This window comes from Oryzias latipes, chromosome 22, assembly GCF_053564925.1.
Source record: "Oryzias latipes strain Hd-rR chromosome 22, Olatipes_Hd-rR_3.1".
NCBI lineage: Eukaryota > Metazoa > Chordata > Actinopteri > Beloniformes > Adrianichthyidae > Oryzias > Oryzias latipes.
Genome location: NC_136258.1, coordinates 288,152 through 308,057, shown reverse-complemented (window position 1 = coordinate 308,057; position 19,906 = coordinate 288,152). Strand labels below are relative to the sequence as shown.

The 19,906-nt window shown below is 41.6% G+C and overlaps 1 protein-coding gene across 23 annotated transcripts in view; it reads left to right on the top strand.

Moving 5' to 3' along the window:
• Positions 1-4,591, top strand: part of LOC110014764 (uncharacterized) — a 31,998-nt gene extending 27,407 nt beyond the window's left edge. For 20 of the 23 annotated variants that reach the window (XM_078940516.1, XM_078940502.1, XM_078940495.1 and 17 more), the window contains 2 exons: positions 36-4,223; positions 4,302-4,591. The gene's annotated coding sequence lies outside the window, so the exon portion shown is untranslated. The remainder of the gene's footprint in view (positions 1-35; positions 4,224-4,301) is intronic. The other 3 variants (XM_078940509.1, XM_078940504.1, XM_078940511.1) reach the window with 3 other exon arrangements.
• The last annotated feature ends 15,315 nt before the right edge of the window (positions 4,592-19,906 follow it).

Sequence of the window (19,906 nt, the reverse complement as noted above, 5' to 3'; positions counted from 1 at the left end):
ATTCCTCATATTTGCAGAAACGGGTTTCTCCACAGAACGTGCAGTTCTTCTGCTCTGATGTAGTCTACGAGTTCTGGCCGCATTTGGAGAAGGTTGTGCGCCAGTGTCCTGAGATGCAGGACCTGTTGGACATGCGTCCTTTTCAAGCTCACACTTGTGAGAGGTGGTAATTATCAAGGGCTAATTTCTCATTATTCCTGTTGGAGTTTTTTTTCTAACCTCTTATGTTTCAAAAGTTAACAAACATACATTTTGTTTGAAATGAGGAGGATCTGAGGATGTAATCAATAAGAGACAACATTAGGGAAAGGGACTGAACCGAGTGAACAGCTTCCTCTCTTCAGCAGACACATCTTCCGAGTACATATGTGTCAAAAACAACTTTTCACAACTCAACGATTCCCCCCCCTTTGTTTACATCTGCAAACCACGTTCCAAGGGGCGCGGGGGAAGTCTCACGATATTACATCACGAGAAGTGGAAAGTCTTGCCGTTGATATTCCCTCCTTCAGCTCCATGGAATGCATTGCCTGCATGCTTCCTGGTCCCACCCAAACTGTTCTGGCTGTGGTTTATCACCCTCCCAAGAAAAACTCTGACTTTCTGGATGAACTTGGAACTCTTCTCTCCCATCTCTCATCCCTCTCACCCAATGTCATAATGATGGGTGATTTTAATGTTCACTTTGACAATAGCCTTCTTCCTCTCACCAGAGACTTCAGCTTATGTTTGGACAGCTTTAACTTCACCTAGCACGTAAGTTCTCCTACTCACTCAAAAGGACATATTTGAGATTTAGTTTGCTGCTCTGGATTAACCCCCACTAAATGCTCTGCTGATTAAATTCATGTAACTGATCATTTTCTTGTGTGATTTAACATCTCCATCCCTTTATCTGTCAATAAACCTACCCGTCTCATCTCTTTTTGTAATGTCAAAAATATCAATGTGAACGCACTTTCCTAACACACCAACCCTCGTCTCCTCTTACAACAACCTTCTTTCTGATTCTCTCAACTATCTTGCTCCTATCAGAACTCGCCCTGTCTCTTTCTCCAAATCTACTCCCTGGTTCACCCCTGAGCTCCGTCACATAAAAACCAAAGCTCACCAGCTTGAGCGACTCCATAAAAGTATTGGCTTAACTGTTCACAAAGAAATCTATACTTCACATCTCACTCAGTGTAAGGACCTGGGGCCTCATTTATAAAACTTTGCGTAGGATTTGCGTCAGAAGTGGCGTACGGATGAAACATAGGACGTGCGTACGCACAGAAATATTTGGATTTATAAAACCGTGCGCACGCACATCCTACGCATCTTTCCCTTAATAAATCACAACCGATTCTAAATGCAGCGCAGCTTTTGCGGCTTCATGACACGCCCATAGTTGCCCCTAAATAGTCCGTGAAACGCCCACAAATGAATATTCATTGATTGCGAAACCATGGCAAATACCGAGAGGAAATCAAAAAAACGGAACTTCACTCAATGTGAAGTAGAAGTTATCGTTGGCGAGGTGGAAAAGAGGAGGAAAATGTTGTTTGGAGGGCACAGTGTGGGCATCACTAATGCCAAAAAGGCACGTGGCAGACGCCGTAAATGCTGTAGCCTCACAACCTCGGACCGTGGCCGAAATAAAAAAGAAATGGTCAGACATCAAAGTCGAGGCAAAAAAACATCTAGCGCTGCATCGCCAGAGGGTGTCTGCCACGGGGTGGGGGGGTGGGGGGTCACCGGAGCCGACCCCTCTTGACGAGAGACTGGCGGCAATTATTGGGGAATCCCTTCAGTGGAGTGGTGACTGAGGCGGAGGGGTCACGATGGGCCAGATGCACCGGGTGACACCCCCCCAAAAGCTCCAACAGGACGGCTCGAGGAAGTCGGAACCGGCTCATAAGACACTCGTCCTCGTTTGCCAGCAAGTCTTCTTGCTGTCTAAAGATGCGTTCACTCCGAATTCTTCCATTTGCCACATCTTCTAAGAGCGCAAGATCAGCCATTGTGCGTGATTACGCATTGTGATGGGGCATTTTATTTCCCTCCATTTAATTACATCTGACAAGCAACAGATGTCGTTAATGATCGACGTTTTTTTTTTTTTTTCCCTTGTGTATCAGCCTTTTTTTTTTACACTTTTCCCACATAAAACTGTCTTTTCTTTGGCTGCCCTTTCCCTACAAACATTAGCACTCAAAAATGTTTTGGGAATGTCGCCTATCACAAGCTCATCTTCCACCACAGCTGTACTGAGCGGACAGAAATGCACTGAACTTGTATTGTTGTTGCTGACGGTCAGAATGCCAACAGAGGTGCTGCTGATGTCTGGCTCTGGTGACTCTTTAATCTGAAAAGGAAAAAAAAAGTGTAGTATTAAAGAAAGAATTGATCGTTTGAGGGGAGGAAACTTTATGCAAAAAGTACAACCTGAAATTTAATGACATTGAGAAGGTCAGAAATTACACATTAAGAAAATTATTGTTGATTTACATTAATGATTTCAAGGATTGTAGTCAAAGCAATAAAGAATTTACACATATTTATCAAACTCACTACAGAAATAATTAAATGCATTGATTAAAAAGACAGAAAATAAAACAAAACATAAAAGTCACTTAAATCACATTTCCTTAATTAAATACAGTGATCATTAACTAAAGTCACATAGAGATTGATTTATTGCTTGAAAAGGATCTGGAAGAACAGAGCTTAGATAATACGAAATCAAATGAAATCAAAATATGACTATTTGTAAGAGTCCTCATGATTCCATAAGGCACAAAACAACAAAAGCTTTTGTAACATGACAATCTGAAAACAGGATCACATTTATTCGCCCAAACCCCACCCCTCCCTCCACCTAATCAGTTTCACCAACATCACTCTCAGCTTGTGCTAGATGGTCAGCACCTTTCAGGACACGTCCAGGAATTCCATCCGACCCAGCTGCTTACAGGAGCACAGATGAGCTGGAGTGCAATATTTTTGGAGACTATGTGCTTTGTCACATAACATTTCTTTGGCACGACTTTCTGGTTAAGTTATATTGCCTACACAGCTGGAGTATTAACCAGCACACTGTCACTGGTACTATTTAGTGAATAAACCATTATCCATCATAAAGTACTTACATTCCAAACTTTGAAGAATTGTGGGTCTTCCTCACGTTTGTATATTAGAAGCCAGTACAGGACAGGAGTACCTTTGACATCAGCAGTCTGGGGGGTATTCCAGAAAGCAGGTTATGCTAGCTCCCACGGTAAGTTTGAGGCTAAGGAAGTTGATAACCTCAGCTTTCGGTTCCAGAAATGGACGTATGTTTCAGGGTAGGTCAAGTTGCCATGGCAACTCATGCTCTGAACATAACCTGGTCTGGAGCAGGTTTAGTTGAAGGTTAGTTGGTTTTCAGAGAGGTGAAGCAGCATGGCGTGTCCATTTGAAGATGATTTAGTGGATGAAGAAGCTCAGATAATACTTTTTCCACCGTGAGAGGATGATAAGACCACACATAGATGTTGGAAAAATAAACTTTTTTACTTTGATCTAACTTAATCATTTGTTTCAGTTAAGATAATTAAAAATCTTTTTTTTTGTTAAGTCAGTTTAAAAATAACACGTAGTTTTCAGACAGTTATTTTGCTTTCATTCAAATTAATTCAATTAAGTAGGTGTAACTTTGGTGTTGCTGTTAGATCGGCACCGCAAGGGATTGTGGGATATCATTCCCTTTGCCTGTCTGGACGGATTTGGGTTTAACTGTGGCTTTTTGACCAAATGTATTAGTTGTTTAGCTGTTTTAACTGTGTTTTACCGAGTTATTTTGTCCTACTTTGCTCAGTTCTCAGGACCATGAGAGAGAGGGAGGGAGAGGATGATGAGTTTATATAGCACCCCTACGGCTGTGTAATTTGTTAACAATGTAGGAAAATTCTTAAATGAATGAGCGCACGCAGTATGTTCTGTTTTGTTCTTTTTATTGTTATAAAAATGAGGATCTGCCGGCTCAAACTTAGACATATGAGAGTTCAAGAATTTTAATTCATTAGGATTGAAAAAATATTAATTGAATTGGAGTAATATTGTCATGGCCTGTCAGTTACTCCCTCCTCCCCCCTCCTTCCTGTGTTTGACGCGACCAGCTGGATCCACTTACCTCATCTACACCTGCCTTCATAAACTCCTCCAGGATCATCAGCCGGTGCCAGTTCGTTGTTCCTCCTATGGTGCATAGTCTGGTCAGCTCACGTTTTTGCCTCAAGTCTCGTTGTCTTAAGCTCATGATATTTCTCGCACTGCCTCAGGACGTAAACCTTCTGGATCCTCACCTGGTCGCAGTTCTCCAACGCTGCAGTCACGCCGCTTCAAGAAACCTCCAGCCAGCCGTCTCTCCTCGCCTTGGTTCATACTTCGCCTACGCCGTCTCTAGTAGCCTCCAGCCAGCCGCCTAGCCTCGTCTTGGTTCAGCCTCGCTCCCGCCGCTGTTCCCCCTCAAGGAGATCCCAGTTCAAGGTTCCTCCAGCCAGGCCACGCTCTCTCTTCCTAGAAGGAAGTCCTGTCAACTTCTGGTTCTGATTAAACCACTGAAATCTTACCGTTGTGTCAAGCCTCTTTCCGGGTTCCAGCATCTGGGTCATTTTTGAACTCTCGTTCGAATCATGACAAATATGACATTTAGTTAAATAAATATGTAAATTTGAGTTGTATTAACAAATATTGAGTTTTATAGACGTAAGAAATTAGGTTGAATAAATTTAACTCAAATGAATTACTTCTATTGGTGACAAGTAATTGAGTTGGCAAAAGTGGATATGTTTTATATATATATATATATATATATTTATATATGCGTCACATGAAAATGGAAATAGGATCAGAAACTCGTGAGGTTACTTTGTCTGTTCTTCTACTACAGGGGTCGGGAACCTTTTTTGCCGAGAGAGCCATAAACGCCACATATTTTTAAATGTAATTTCGAAAGAGTCATACAATAATGTAGTGTCCCTTTCCCACACTGAGGCACGGAGACTTAACCTCTCTTAAGGTTCTTTATTCTGGTTACTGTCAGTGTTGCCAGAGTCACAGTTTTCCAGCCCAAAAGTCATCTAAAAACCGCCAGACCCCGCAAAAACCCGCCCAACGGGGGGGGGGCAAAAATAAGATCAATATACAGCCTTTGTAGATTTTTTCCCCTACTGGACTGATTAAGTACCCGATGCGGTGATTTTTCAAAATAAAACATTTCTCAAAATCAAAGATAGCTCAGACTACTAATAAAAGGAGTACAGTGTTGAATATTTCTTCAGCGGACCGGCCTTCTTCCATTCATTTTCTTAACCCGCTATAACCTATGTATAACCTCTTCCATCATTGTGCTGCGCTTGCGCCAAAGCGCCCCGACTACTACCGTGTCAACCTGCTGCTATGATGACCGTATTTAGCGCTCTCTGTGTTGGACACACTGGAGGAGCGCGGGGGGAAACAACTCTGAGCTAAAGAGGATATGAACAGGTGAATAGGTGGAGCGGAAAAGCAGGTAGAGGGGCGGGGGAGGGGCTTTGGCTTCAAACTGTCAGAGAGATGGAAACATGGGCGTCAGATTCAGACGCAGCTTTCACTGCGGGAGTTGAAGCAGAGACTTTCTGGGACGATCTCATTGTAATATTGATGAGTCAGGACGACCTCCGATGTTTGAACAGGCTTTAATTATCACAGACTCGCCATTCACCATGCACTTCAGCCACATGTACAACACCGCCTCCTAGTGTGTGTCTCGCGATAACAAACAACTCGCATACGTCACATCCCCCTTTTTAACAAGTAATGAAACAAATAAAACATTTGTATTATACAAAAAAAATATAACATCCCAACCCATAACAACATTTCCTTAGAATGCTAAGTAACTGAAATTTACTCTCTGTATCTAGCAGGTAATCTCACTTGTCTGCCAGATCTGGTTCTATAAAAGATAGATTGGTCAGGAGTCTCATTGTCATGAGCATCAACAGTCTGTTCATTGTCATTGGGTTGCTCAGTATGTTGACTCTCATCATTGTTGTTTTCCTCATTCAGACTCTGTCCCTCTGCTGGTGGAAAGGTTTTCTCCTCCGTTCTCCTCAGATGTTTCCTGTTTCTTCTGTAAAGTCTTCCATCAGGTGTACGAACCACAAATGAACGTGGTTGCTCATGCTTGTGGAGAACCACTGCAGGCTGCCATGTTGTTCCTCTCTGCATCCTTACATTCTCACCCGAATGCAAGTCTGGAAGATTTCTTGTCTGTCTGTCGAAGTAAAGCTTTTGCTTCTCCTGTCTTCCTCTTAGGTGTTTCTGTGCTTGAGCTGATCCCTTTGGAGTGAGTAGAGAAGTGGAAGTTGGTAACTTTCCTTTGAGTCTTCGTCCCATTAGCAACTGCGCCGGGGATAAGCCTACACTTTCCAGTGGTGTATTGCGAAACTCCAGGAGTGAAATATAGGGATCTCCTTTTCCATTTTCTGATTTCTTGAGCAAATTTTTGATTGTTTGTACTGTTCGTTTTGACTGACCATTGGACTGGGCATGTGTGGGACTAGATGTGACATGCCTGAATTCCCAGCTTTCAGCAAAGTCCTTGAACTCAGCACTGTCATACTGAGGTCCATTATCTGAAATCACAACATCAGGTATCCCGTGCCTGGCAAATATTGATTTCAGAGCCACTATGACACTGTGACTGGTAGTGTCTTTCAGTTTCATGATCTCTGGAAATTTAGAAAAGTAGTCCACACATAACACAAACTTTGCTCCTTTGTAGTGAAATAAGTCTGTGCCTACTTTCTCCCATGGTCTGTCTGGTACTGGGTGTGATAGTAATGGTTCTCTTGGATTACTGTTCTTGTTCTCGTTACAGACTGCACACTTTGACACTGTCTCTTCAATGTGTTTGGACATGTTTGGCCAATATAAAATGTCTCTGGCTCTTTCTTTGCACTTGACCATTCCCAAGTGTGATTCGTGAATTTTTTTCAAGCATTTCTTGTCTCAACCTTTGTGGTACTATGAGCTTTGATCCCTTGAACATCAGTCCAGCTGTGTATGTGATCTCTTCCTTGAATGTCCAATATGGCTGAATGTCTTTGTGAACAGCATGCCGCTCTTTTGGCCATCCTCTCTGAACTCTCTCTTTTAGATGTTGTAGTTCTGGATCTTCTGCTGTAGCTTTCTTAAACTTATTCAGCTTTTCCTCTGACATTGGTAGTTGAGGTGTAATCGTGTTTACCTCCAGCTCTTTTCCCATCAAATCTTCCTCTTTTTCTCTTAAGAATGCTCTGCTCAGTGTGTCTGCAATATGGAGTTCTTTGCCGGGTTTGTATGTCACTTTTAGGCTATATCTTTGCAATCTCAGGAGCATTCTCTGTAATCTCATGGGTGCTTGGTGCAGAGATTTCTTAAAGATGCTCTCCAGTGGCTTGTGATCACTTTCAACCTGAATGTCTTTTCCATAAACGTACTGGTGAAACTTCTCACAGCCATACACAATTGCTAGCAGCTCTTTTTCTATCTGAGCATATCTTTGCTGACAATCTGTTAGTGCTCGTGACCCATAGGCTACAGGTAGTCCATCTTGCAGTAAAACTGCTCCCAAGCCTTGTGAACTTGCATCAACCGAGAGTGTCACTGGCTTGTTGACATCATAAAACTTCAGAGTTGGAGCCTTGGTGACGAGCTGTTTAAGATTTTCAAAGCTCGTTTTCTGTGCTTCTTCCCAGTGCCACTCTATGTCTCCGTCAAGCAGCTGTCTCAATGGTGCACTGATGTCTGACAGGTTTGGTATGAATTTGGCCAAGTACTGGACCATTCCTAAAAACCTCTGTAGTTCTTGTTTGTCCTGAGGTGGGGGTAGCTGCATCACTGCTCTTACTTTTTCTTCATCTGGTTTCAGTCCTTTATCTGTGAGTGTGTGTCCAATATATTTGATTTCATTAGTTCCGATGAAACATTTGTTTCTGTTCAGTTTCAGGTTGTATTGTCTTGCTCTTTCCAGCAGCTTTCTCAGTCTGTCATCGTGTTCCTCTTTCGAGTCGCCCCATACTAGCAAATCGTCTATGATGTTTACAACACCATCCAGATCCTCAATCATTTGTGCTACCGCTCTCTGGAACACTTCAGGTGCTGATGAGATGCCAAAAGGTAGCCGTAGAAACCTGTAACGACCGATGGGTGTGTTAAATGTACAGAGCCTTGAGCTTTCATCATCCAGCTTGATCTGCCAAAATCCTTGGTTAGCGTCTAACACAGAGAAGTATTAGGCGTTTGGCATACGAGACACAACTTCTTCCACAGTGAGCAATTAATAATGTTCTCGTTTAATTGCTCTGTTCAAGTCTTTTGGATCCATGCATATCCGAATTTTCTTGGGTGTAACTACAGTCACCATGCTGTTAACCCACTCTGTTGCCTCTGTCTGTCTTATAATAACTCCCATGTTTTCCATTCTCTGCAGTTCTTTGACCACTCTGTCTCTCAGGGCTACAGGAATCCTTCTGGGTGCGTGTACGACTGGTGGGTCTATTTGGATGTGATGCTGACCTGGCAAACAACCAAGACCATCAAACAAATCATTATAGTCTTTGAGAATTTCTTGTTCTTTTCCAACTGCATATACTCTCTGAAGTAAGCCTATTTTTAAGCATGTAGTTCCTCCAATTATAGTGCTCACATCTTCCTGAGTGATTTCAAACTCAATCTTGTGCTTTTTTCCTTTGTACTCACAGATCAGTTGTTTCTTGCCTATTGCTGCCACCTTGTGACCAAAACAGGGAACTAGTTTTGTTTGACTTGCTTTCAATGAACCTGCAGCTTCAAGTGCAGTGAGAGTTTTCACAGACATAACATTACAATCTGCTCCTGTGTCCAGCTTACATGACACCAGTTTTTTGTTGATCTTGAAGTTTTCTGTCCAAATCTCATTGTTTGTATCTCCAGAATCCATTACAGAAATGACTTTTTCCTCTGTGTATACTGCTCCCAGAAACATGTCATTTTCACTTTCTCTCTGCTCCACTGTATGCACTCTCTTTCCTTGCTGCTTCCTTTGAACTTGTGATCTGCACATTTTAGCAAAATGATTCTTTTTCTTGCACAAATTGCATGATTGTCCAAATGCAGGACATTTTTTAACTGCATGCTTGAGTCCACATCTATTGCAGTTTATTTCTTTGAACTCTGCTTTCACAGGTTTGAATGCTCCTTTATTTTCTTTTGTCATCAGTCTACTCACTTCTGCCTCTTCAGTGAGAGCTTTCACCTGGCTGGTCGTTATTTCACTGGCACGGCAAATATTAATGGCCTTTTCAAGTGTCAGATCTGCCTCTCTGAGTAATCTGCCTCTCACTTGGTCATTCGTAATGCCACACACAATTCTGTCACATACCAGGGAATCGTGTAAATCTTTGAATTCACAGTCCTTGGCTTTGTTTCTTAAATCTGTGACATATGCATCAATGGTTTCTTCCTGTTTCTGCGCTCTTGTGAAGAACATGTGCCGTACGTAAGTTACGTTTTTTCTAGGTTCACAATAGTCCTTAAACTTCTTTTTCAGCACTTCAATTTTGTCTTTCTCGTCGTCTCCAAATTCAAAAGTATTGTATACTTTTACCGCTTCATCTCCCGCGACGTGAAGAAAAGTTGCACATTGCACCTTCTCGGACTTTTCCGCGATGCCGCTGGCGATACAGAAGAGCTCAAAACGCTGACTCCAGTTTCTCCAGTTTTCTGCCAAGTTTCCTTGCAAACTTAGATTCGGTGGTGGTTGAAACTGCGCCATTTCCTCTTCTTTCTGAATTCTTTTCTTCTGACACCATGTAATATTGATGAGTCAGGACGACCTCCGATGTTTGAACAGGCTTTAATTATCACAGACTCGCCATTCACCATGCACTTCAGCCACATGTACAACACCGCCTCCTAGTGTGTGTCTCGCGATAACAAACAACTCGCATACGTCACACTCATGAACTCAAACATGGAAACATGATTACCAAGTAGAACTCTCCACAATATTAAACCTGATCTCTCCACATTCTCCGTGTCTACCATGCATCGATACACACAGACATGCAGCGATCAGACCATAACGTTAGCTCGTAGCTCCGCCCACACGCGACCGCGGTGTCAGCTTTAAAGAACGCAACTTCTAAGAGGAGGGGCGGGGCGGCAAACCCCCAACAACAGGTTAGATGACAGAACCCATTAAGCGTCTCTACCTGGTGCGTTCAAGGATCTTCAGAACATAAGACTTCAACAGCCACCCAGCCTAAAGTAGTCCGTTATTATGTATTCATGAGTGGAAAAAACCCGCCGAACAGACCCTAAAACCGCCCAAATTATGCATACCCGCCCAAAGCCATTTTTACCCGCAAATTTAGAACAAAAACCGCCCAATTGGGCGGAAAACCGCCCAATCTGGCAACACTGGTTACTGTAGACCACAACAAACGCCGTACAATTAATTCAGCAACTTCTGAATCTCTCCAGCGAGATGAGAGCGCTTCTCCCAACTTTATATTCACCTGCTCCCGATCCAGCCCTCCCATTTCCCTTATTTGGCCCATAGCTGAACCCCATTGGTCCAAATTACCTAACAACAGGCTGAGCGACAGAACTGAGAGCCAATCAGATCTCTGCTTGATGCGTTCCAGAACTCCAGAACTTATAACGCGGCCTAACAGCCAAGTTAAACTCAGTCCGCGACAATATGTTTAAAACTAAATATACAAGTGAATGTGTGCATTTGATGTAATTTCAACATTTTTAAAGTACAATAAGTCTGTGGATTCTTTCCAATAACATTGTTATGCTGTTGCTAGGAAATGATGAGTATTTCTCGTGGTAGTTTTTGCTGATTGTCTAGTCTGGTTGATGCGTGGTGAGTTTCTGCTTCAGCAGGCGTTGAGACGTTAAACGTGATCGTAGGTCTGAATGTTCTTTAGATGTGACAAAGACTGCTCACATGCATACGGGGAGCCACGGTGAGTGACAGGCAGCGGGTTTTTCATAATTTACAATCCCTGCGCGATTCACCTGCTGCCGGTCCCCACAACCCCTCACCCCCACCCTCTGCTTTCTTCCTCACACATCCAGTCTCCGCAACTGCGCGCTCTTCCTCAGAGACGGGAGCGCGCAGTTTTAGCCACGGCAATTCACAGATTTTCAGCTGGCACAAACTCTGTGAAATAATAGATAATAGTAAACTGAAAGTGCTGGCGCAGATTTCTCTCTCTAAGCACCGCTACTACTGCGCGCCTCTGGCATCGCATCGCGCCGAGGACTGGTCTAATGAAAAAAAAAAAAGTATAATTAAAGATTTGTCTGCGAGCCACATGTGACCATCAAAAGAGCCATATATGGCTCGCGAGCCATATGTTCCCGACCCCTGTTCTACTACAAGCAGAAACTCTTTCTTTTGATGATGCAGCCGTATTACTTTTTTGATGGTTGTATAATCTTCTTACGCCGTCTTTAAAACCTCAGACTCCGTCTCACTGAAGTATACGCTTTCTTTTTTTTCACCACGCGTTTCAATGGTGACTCCAGAAATCGGCGATCTATTGAGAATGTCTTTATGTACCTGCTGTGCACGAGCATTAACCCAGGGTTACCAAGTGGAGCGTAATTACGTCAACTCATATCCGGTCTTTTGGAACCGACATACCCCGAGTAAGCAAGTTCAAGCGGATTTCAGCCAGAGTTCAGGCTTAAAGTCAGGCTAGTTTAAACATGCTTCCTGGAATACCCACCTGCTCTTGCTGCACAGAGACATAGGCAAATTAATATGGAAAACATATTTCAAATGACTGCACCCTTTGGTCTGGCTCAGTTCAGTTCATCTAGTCTTTAATTATCTTAAAATTGTACAGTTATTTCAAAAAAATACACCAAACATAAGATGACATTACATTTATATTTTTTACAAATGCATTGGGATCAACGTTGATGTTTTTTTCTTCAGTGAAGTAAACATTTACAGTCATTCACTGAATTAGAAACGCTCAGTAATTAATATGAACCGATCCAAGTCAGCCCCTTCTTTTAGCTATACTAATGCATAATGTTGATCATGCCATGTAGTTACACCTCAACTGTTCATCATAGAGGTGCAGAATGTCGCATAGAGCCTTCCGGTTCGTGCTGCCTTCTGTCTCAACAAGATCAGCATCCTCTGCGTCTGTCTGTCCAGGTCAAAATAAAACTGATTTCGCAGGTTGACATTTGTGATGCGATGAAACTCAGCTCACATTTACAAAAAAAAAAAAAAAAATGTTAAACACATTTTTATAGCTTTTTCAAGCTACTGGTAGCTTGGAAAAACCGCTGCATTTTACAATAGCCTCAATACTCTGTCCACAATATGTAATTTAGGATGCATATTAATGGTTTTTTAATATTTGTGCATTAGCTAGAATATTTCAAAAGATTTGTTTTAGGAAGAGACAAAACAGTTATATTAAAATATTTGACATTGTGAAACACAAATCACAACCAAACCATGGGCCAAAATACAGTTTTTGAGTATCAAGCAAACTTTATGATACATGTAGTACTTTAACTCGAGCCCAATTCAGGACAAAGTTATAACTGCTACATAGCATTAAGGTAGCTTGAACATTTTTTACTTATTTATAATTAATTTAATTTGTCAATAAGGTCAAATGTTGTCCATAGCCGAAGGATTCATTGGACTGGGAGCTGCTCGTGTCTTAAATATTGCAGCCATGTTAATTACAATCAAAACTTACCTCCGCTCTTATTTTTCAAACGCATCGCCGGTTCACTAAAAGAAGATACAAGAACTCGTTAGCGTAAGGCAGCTGGCTTAGCCCACATTTGCATTTATTAGGTTACTATGTGAAATACAAGTTACACAAAAACATAACGATTACCAAATTACAGAGCCTGTGGTAAAAAGTAGTAGAAAAAAAAGGCAATTCCAACAAAGAAGCAACGAAAAATATAATACAGAGGCGAAAGTCATAAAATAAAGTAAAAAAATAAAATAATACGACTTACCTAGACATATGTGAGTTATCAACTTGTTCCAGATGCCACTCGCATCAGACCTCCGCCATCTTGAAGACTTCTGTGGCTGAGTTCACGTTCATGGGCGTACGTTATGACGTCATCACGTCTCATTACTCATAAGTTTTGACTCCAAGGTTTCATTTACTCAAAATGTTTTAGTCCAATAAAGATATAAATGTGGCAAAAGTTGAATCGGCTTTTAGGTTTTAAGCTGACTCAACTTGTTTGTTACTTTTGAGTTCAGTGATAATAAAACTTTTGAGCTCATTGGACTATCCGGGTTTACAGTGTGCATTAATGTCCAGGGCTTGTGGCATTTATTTTCCTCTTCATTTCATTCTTAGGCAGCCCAGAGGCATTGATGGAGAGAGGGAGTGGGACGTGAGGAACTAATTGTCTGCTGAGGAGGAGACTTTCTGCAGTTCAAGCCCCAGCTCCACCCCTAAAGGGCTTATATGAAGGAAAACCTCAGTTCAACTTTGTACCAATAAATTACTTGTAATTAAAATGAGACAATTTTTCCGCATCGCACCAATGAAGGTTTTTTCAACCTAAATTTCAACAATTACATTTTTTTACCTCCGTTCAAGTTTCTACAAAACTAGCTAAGCATTTCAGTGCTCACAGCTGTCCTGAGGGCACTTCTCGCCTTACTCAAATGTTTGGCCTTTGATTTGTGTGTCCAACATCTTCAAATGAAACACTAACATATTAAACTCATATAATAAATGTGCTATGCATATCCAAATCCTTTGTCAGTGTACAGACTACATTTTAATTGTAGCAAGACTGAAGTAAAATGTAACAAAATGACAATGAGTTAAATTAGGTGTAAATGACATGATAAAATTAAGAATATTAGAAGTGTGGAGTGATATGTGTATTTATTAGTATTAGCTGCAGTGCAGCAGGTGCAGTCCTTGACACGTTACTTTATTCAGACAGGATGACAGGTAGGCAATGGGGTAGCCGATGATCTGCTCTGGTATCTTCAGCACTGAAGCTTCTTTTGCTCTTCTTCAATTTGATCAGAGAACCAGACCATGATGCAGTTGGACTGGCTGAGCGGCAGGTTGCCAGCAGCTTCAGACGTGACCTGATGTGCCTTGTTGATGATGTACGGAATGTTAGAGATGGTGATTGGGAGGCCCAGGAAAGGGAAGCTGTGAACCCTCCTCTGTGCCTTCTTAAGTCCAAGATGACTTTCATGGTCTTCGATTTGTGCCGATCAACCTTACACTATACAGTTTGCGCACTTGTCTACAAAGTTCACCTCAGTGACCTTTAATAAGTCTTTGTTATTGGCAAGTTAATTACTCATATCCAAAAGATTGGAGATGTGCATGGTGGGTCCAGTATGAGCAGGATTTGGGATATGACAGTTGCCAAGAACTCACATGAAGTTTCAAGGCTTTTCCCTTTATGTGGAGGTAAAAAAGTCTTTGTCCCTGGCTTGTTCTGCAAAATTGCAAACCTTGAAAGAAATCCACTTGAAAGAATTTATATCAATTTATTTGCCCTTATTTTAACCCTTCTACATCATGAATATTTGGTGGCTGTTGCTTGGCGACTCTGAGCTTCAGCTCTCTCCATAGGATTGACATTGACTGGGCCTCTCCATGACCTTGATATGATTGTTCTTCAGCCATTCCTCGGTTGCCTTGGCTGTAGGTTCTAGGTCACTAACCTGTTGGAAGACCCATCCATGACTGATTTGAAGGGTCCTGGCCTGAGGAGGGTAAGAAGTTCTCACTCAGGATTTCCATTCATGGCTCTATCAACGTGGTGATGTAGCTCTGTGCAGAAAAAAACAGCCCCCAAAGCATAATGCTTCCACCTCCATGCTTGACAGTGGGGAAGCTGTTCTTGGGGTCAGAGGTAGCAATTTCCTTCCTCCAAACCCAATGTTCGTTAGACAAAGAGCTCAATTTTGACCCAAACATACCATTATGCAGAATAAAATGATAAAGCAAACCCTATTTTTCAGTCAGTGATTTTCATATTTTCATAAATCTTAGGATAATTTAGATAATAAAAGTAATAAATATATGAATATAGTATAATGCAGTAAATATGTAATTATTTGATGCGATGAACAATGCTTATCTAGACCCAACATGGAATATTTCTTGACAGAAACACATCAAGCTGTGTTATTCAATGCTCACAATTTAGCCACAACTGATAGAAATGTTGGGTTAATACGCCAAACCAGCAATGTGAAGCTTAAAGTGGAAATATGCAAGCGTGCGCGGCATGCACACAAAGCCACCTCCACCTGCACCCTCATGTATCCGCGCACCGGTCGATACGTGTTGGGCGTCAATAAAGGTAATCCAGTTGTCGCACTGTGTGCATCTCTGCTCGCGCTACAGAAATCTCAAAGGTAAGAAATGTAAACATGCAAAACAGTAATGAAAATACTTTCAGATGAATGCAGTTGTTGTTATTGTAAATACTGTGACTGGAGAGCGGTGCTGAAATATGGCCTCCATCGAGACTGAACGTAACACGACTGCAGGTTACTATCATAGAAAAATGTATTAATTATTTGTTTCGACTATATATCTGTTGTGGTGGAGCAGAGGAAGGGAGGTTTGTGTGAATCGGGGTCACGTCGTGTTTTTAGCTAATGGCAGTGCTCGCGGCCGGTTTCCCGGCAAAAAAAGGAACAGTAATTTACTGATATATTAAAGTGTTATGATTGACTATTTAGGGGTTTTCTTCAAATTTACTTAAAAAACGTTGTAAAAACGATCATCTGGACTTGGTTTTGTAAATATTTTATAACAGTCTCCTGAAAACATTGACTGTATCAGAGACCAGGACTCAGTAACTCCACCCCGTCATGTTCCAAACAGGAAGTACCCACTGGCTCCAAGGAGCCAAAATCCTATAGACTTCTACAGAGAAACAAACAGCTGTTACTCAGTCATTCTATGGGTCAGATTAACCATTCTTGCTGTTATGCCCTTTTAAACATGTTTTTTCTAATTCCAGTAATTCGTTGTACAAAATTTTTCTTTATCACAAGTTATTGAAGTTATAGACTGACCAACAGATGCCTCAGTAATAGCATGTGCCACCTTGAATGTTCGTTAGACAAATTCCACGAAGCCCATTTTCAGTGGAAGCAGTGTGGACTTCCAACAGGCTTACTCCTGATTGGGCGACAGTAGTTGCCATAGAAACATTGACTCAGATCAATCACTGTCAACTGGCTCCAACGTGGTGATGTCTGTATCACAGAAAAACAATGACGGAATTGACTTTGTTTTGATGGATCCGGAAGTAAATGGGTGACATCACACTTGCTCAGACTATTTCTCTGATACAGTCAAACTGCTTTCTTCTAGAAATCATCTTAGATAAGAGGCAAGACATCCTCAGCTCAAAACCAAGTCTTCATGACCTTTTTTATAACTTTTCTTTTTAAAATTCAGAACTAATAACCTGCACATTTTCACAAAACATTTAGACCATTGACATTTAATATTGTGGCAATATTTTCCCCAAATCTTATCAGAATAGGGAACTGGAGACAAAAAAAATCAGCTTTTCTTATTTTCAGCTGAACGTGCCACGAGGCTCGACAGCTTCTTCCGTCAACTGCAAAGCGGTGATTGCTGTGGCCGCCAAAACATCCAAGTGTAAGGCGCGCTACAAAGATTTCAGGCCGAAAGAGAAAGCCTCACATGTGATACAGTGTCTGTATTGGTATGTATTTACCATCTGTGACTCAGAGTCATAAACCAATTGTTGATCATTTTACAGTGTTCTATGATGATCTAAATTTTGACGATGACGATATAAAAATTGCTGCCAAACCTGCCAAAAAAATGGCCTTTTACCACACACGTTGTGCCCCCCAAGTGGCCCCAAGTTCCATGATTAAGCACAAACGTGCTTTGCCTGGATGAAGGCCTTGTATCAGGTACTGTTAATAATAATTTTACATTCACCTCAGTCTGTTGTTGTAACTCATTATTCATGGAAGCTTGATGACACAACATTTTCACGCAGATGCATGAACTGTAGTTTGATTAGAAACTGTCATTTGTGAACCGTCAGCAGAACTGGTCATGTCTCACCAAAACAACCACACTAATCATTTCATTATTTCATCCATTAAGGTTGGAAAAACCAGCAGCCCTTCTGTGCTTCAGCTGTCCAACCATCAACCGTTTCAGCTATTCATCCTTCCACCACCTCAGCCACCAATCTTTCCACCACTTCAGCCCCACAGCCGTCCACCAGTATGCCAACTTATGACATTTTACCATCCTGGTACATTCTTAGTTTTCTGTACAGGTAGCAAAAATTACATGTTTTCAGATATTCCTATGTTTTTTTATCCTCAACATATGATTCTCCAAAGAAATTTGAAAATACAGAAAAATTCATCTGGTTGTTATTTTTACACTTTTTCCTCAAATCTTTAATAAGAAATAAATAATTCAGTACACATTTTCTTATGCTTTTCTTTTAATTTGTTGCTCGCTTTCTTTGCATTTACAACAGTAAAAAATAATATGACAAAATACTTGCAGAATTTGTAAAGATTTTGATTTTGTATGATTGATTTGTATAATTTCGTATAATTTATTTGCCTTTTATTAGTCTTCTATTATAAAATAACTATGCATTATAACTTTTCTTTAATAAACATAATAAACAATCTTAGTTTAAGGAATAACACAAAGAACTTTACAATAGTCCTCTTAAACATCTCTATATTGTGCACAGTTGCACAAAAGCTGCTATTCTGAACTTTTTTTTCTGTACATCATTTGCAAGTTTGAAGAGTTTGACTAAGTACAAGTTTACACTTTCTCCTCTTTCAGAATGCAGGCATGAGATTGGAGGAAAAGACTAATATGCAGTGAGGAAATTCAAAGAAAAAAAGCAAAAGGATTTTTTATATTATTACTATTTTAAAGTAGAACTTTAATGTACTTTAAAAGAAACAAATTAATTAATTAATTTGTTTCTTTCTATAACTGAGGGGTACCAACAATTTTGTCCCCCACTGTATAATAAAGCTGCAAAAACCGATGTCCGTACAAATAATAATGGGGTTTATTGTCCCAATTTTTCTTTGCTTTTTACCTCATCACAAATCTAACACGTAAATGTGTTTTTACAACTTAAATGAACAGGGCCAGACCTAAGGCATACACAAAAAAATGTCAGGAGTAAATTCTATTAAATTCTGCTCGTAAAAGGTATTCATCATCCTATTAAGCGGAAAAAGATCTTGAGCTCCTTCAAAAAAGAAAAAGTACAGATAGCTTTCCTGCAGGAAACAAGAAATTTGGTGGACAAGGAACATATGAAGCTGAAGAGGGATTGGATAGGCCGAGCACACTCCTCCTCCTTTTCCTCCAACAGCAGGGGAGTCGCTGTTCTGATACATAAATCTGTTCCCTTTGTAATGGGGACCTGTAAGGAAGGCCCAGAGGGCAGATATATCTTGCTACATGGATCCATTCAGGGTGTACAGTTGAACATGATGAACATATATGCACCAAATTCCACCACTCTCTTCTTTTTGGACTAAAATTAGATCAGAATTTGCAGAATATAAATGTAAATATAAAAGTCTTTGGTACAAGTAAATACATGTGATATAGGTTCTATTAACTTAAGCAACCACGCCCCAGTCTATTTAGACTTGAACATAAAAGAAACCACACCGGCATCAATAAAAATAATAATAAAATAATAATTGATACTTTATTTATCCCACAATGGGGAAATTCTTTTCCGCATTTTGACCCATCCCCTGGGAGGGGCGGTGAGCTGCCAACCCCTTCGGTTGTTGGACGACCTGCTATAACGCCTAAGCTAAACTGTTGCCCGCTTTTCCATCATAGGTGGCTTTTCCATCATATATTTTATTGATAAAGATTATAAGGCTGCACGGTAGCACAGTGGTTAGCGCTCTTGCCTCACAGCAAGAAGGCTGGGGGACATGAAAAACACAACATCAATGGGGACTTTTCTTTGTGGAGTTTGCATGTTCTCCCCATGCATGCGTGGGTTCTCTCCGGGATCTCCGGCTTCCTCCCACCGTCCAAAAACATGCTTCATAGGTTAATTGGCTACTTTAAATTGTCCATAGGTGTGAGTGCCAGAGTTAATGGATGTGTGATTGTGGACATTCTACCCTGCAACAGACTGGCGACCTGCTCAGGGTGTCCCCTGCCTTTGCGCATAAGTAGCTGGGATAGGCAACCATCCCCCTCCCATGGTTGCCGTATGGAGTGGACCCCCCCTCTCTCGGTTTTATTTGCACCTTAGACATGTAGGGCCCTTGGTAGGAGGGGTGCTTGGACATCACTGCCAGCAAGCAGCAGATGTCCTTTTAGCACCCTACCTGCCAATTTTAACTGCACCTTAGACATTTAGGGCCCCTTGGTCGGGAGGGTGATGGGACATCACTGTGAGTAATCAGGAGATGTCCCCTCAGTGCCCCACCCGCCAATTTTAACTGCACCCCCTTTGTACACACACCCTTCCCCCCTCAAAATATACATTCCAACATAAACACACACACATGCATACACACACCCTCACTTACACACACGCACAGAGTCATTTCACAAGGAAGGTGGGACCTTGGACCATCTGTCCCGTACCCCATCCCTGGTGGGGTGTGCGGGGCCCTTGGCAACTGCAGCCGTGTCCCCTGGGTGCCGGTTTCCTGGGCCCGGCGGTGCTCTCCCCGTGCAGGGAAAGGGATCCCTGAGCTTTCTGGCAAGCCCAGAAGCCGGGGATCATATCACACTTGGGTGTCTTTGTCCCTGCGGGGTGGGTTCTGGTTCTTGCCGCCGAGTGCTGGGCCTCG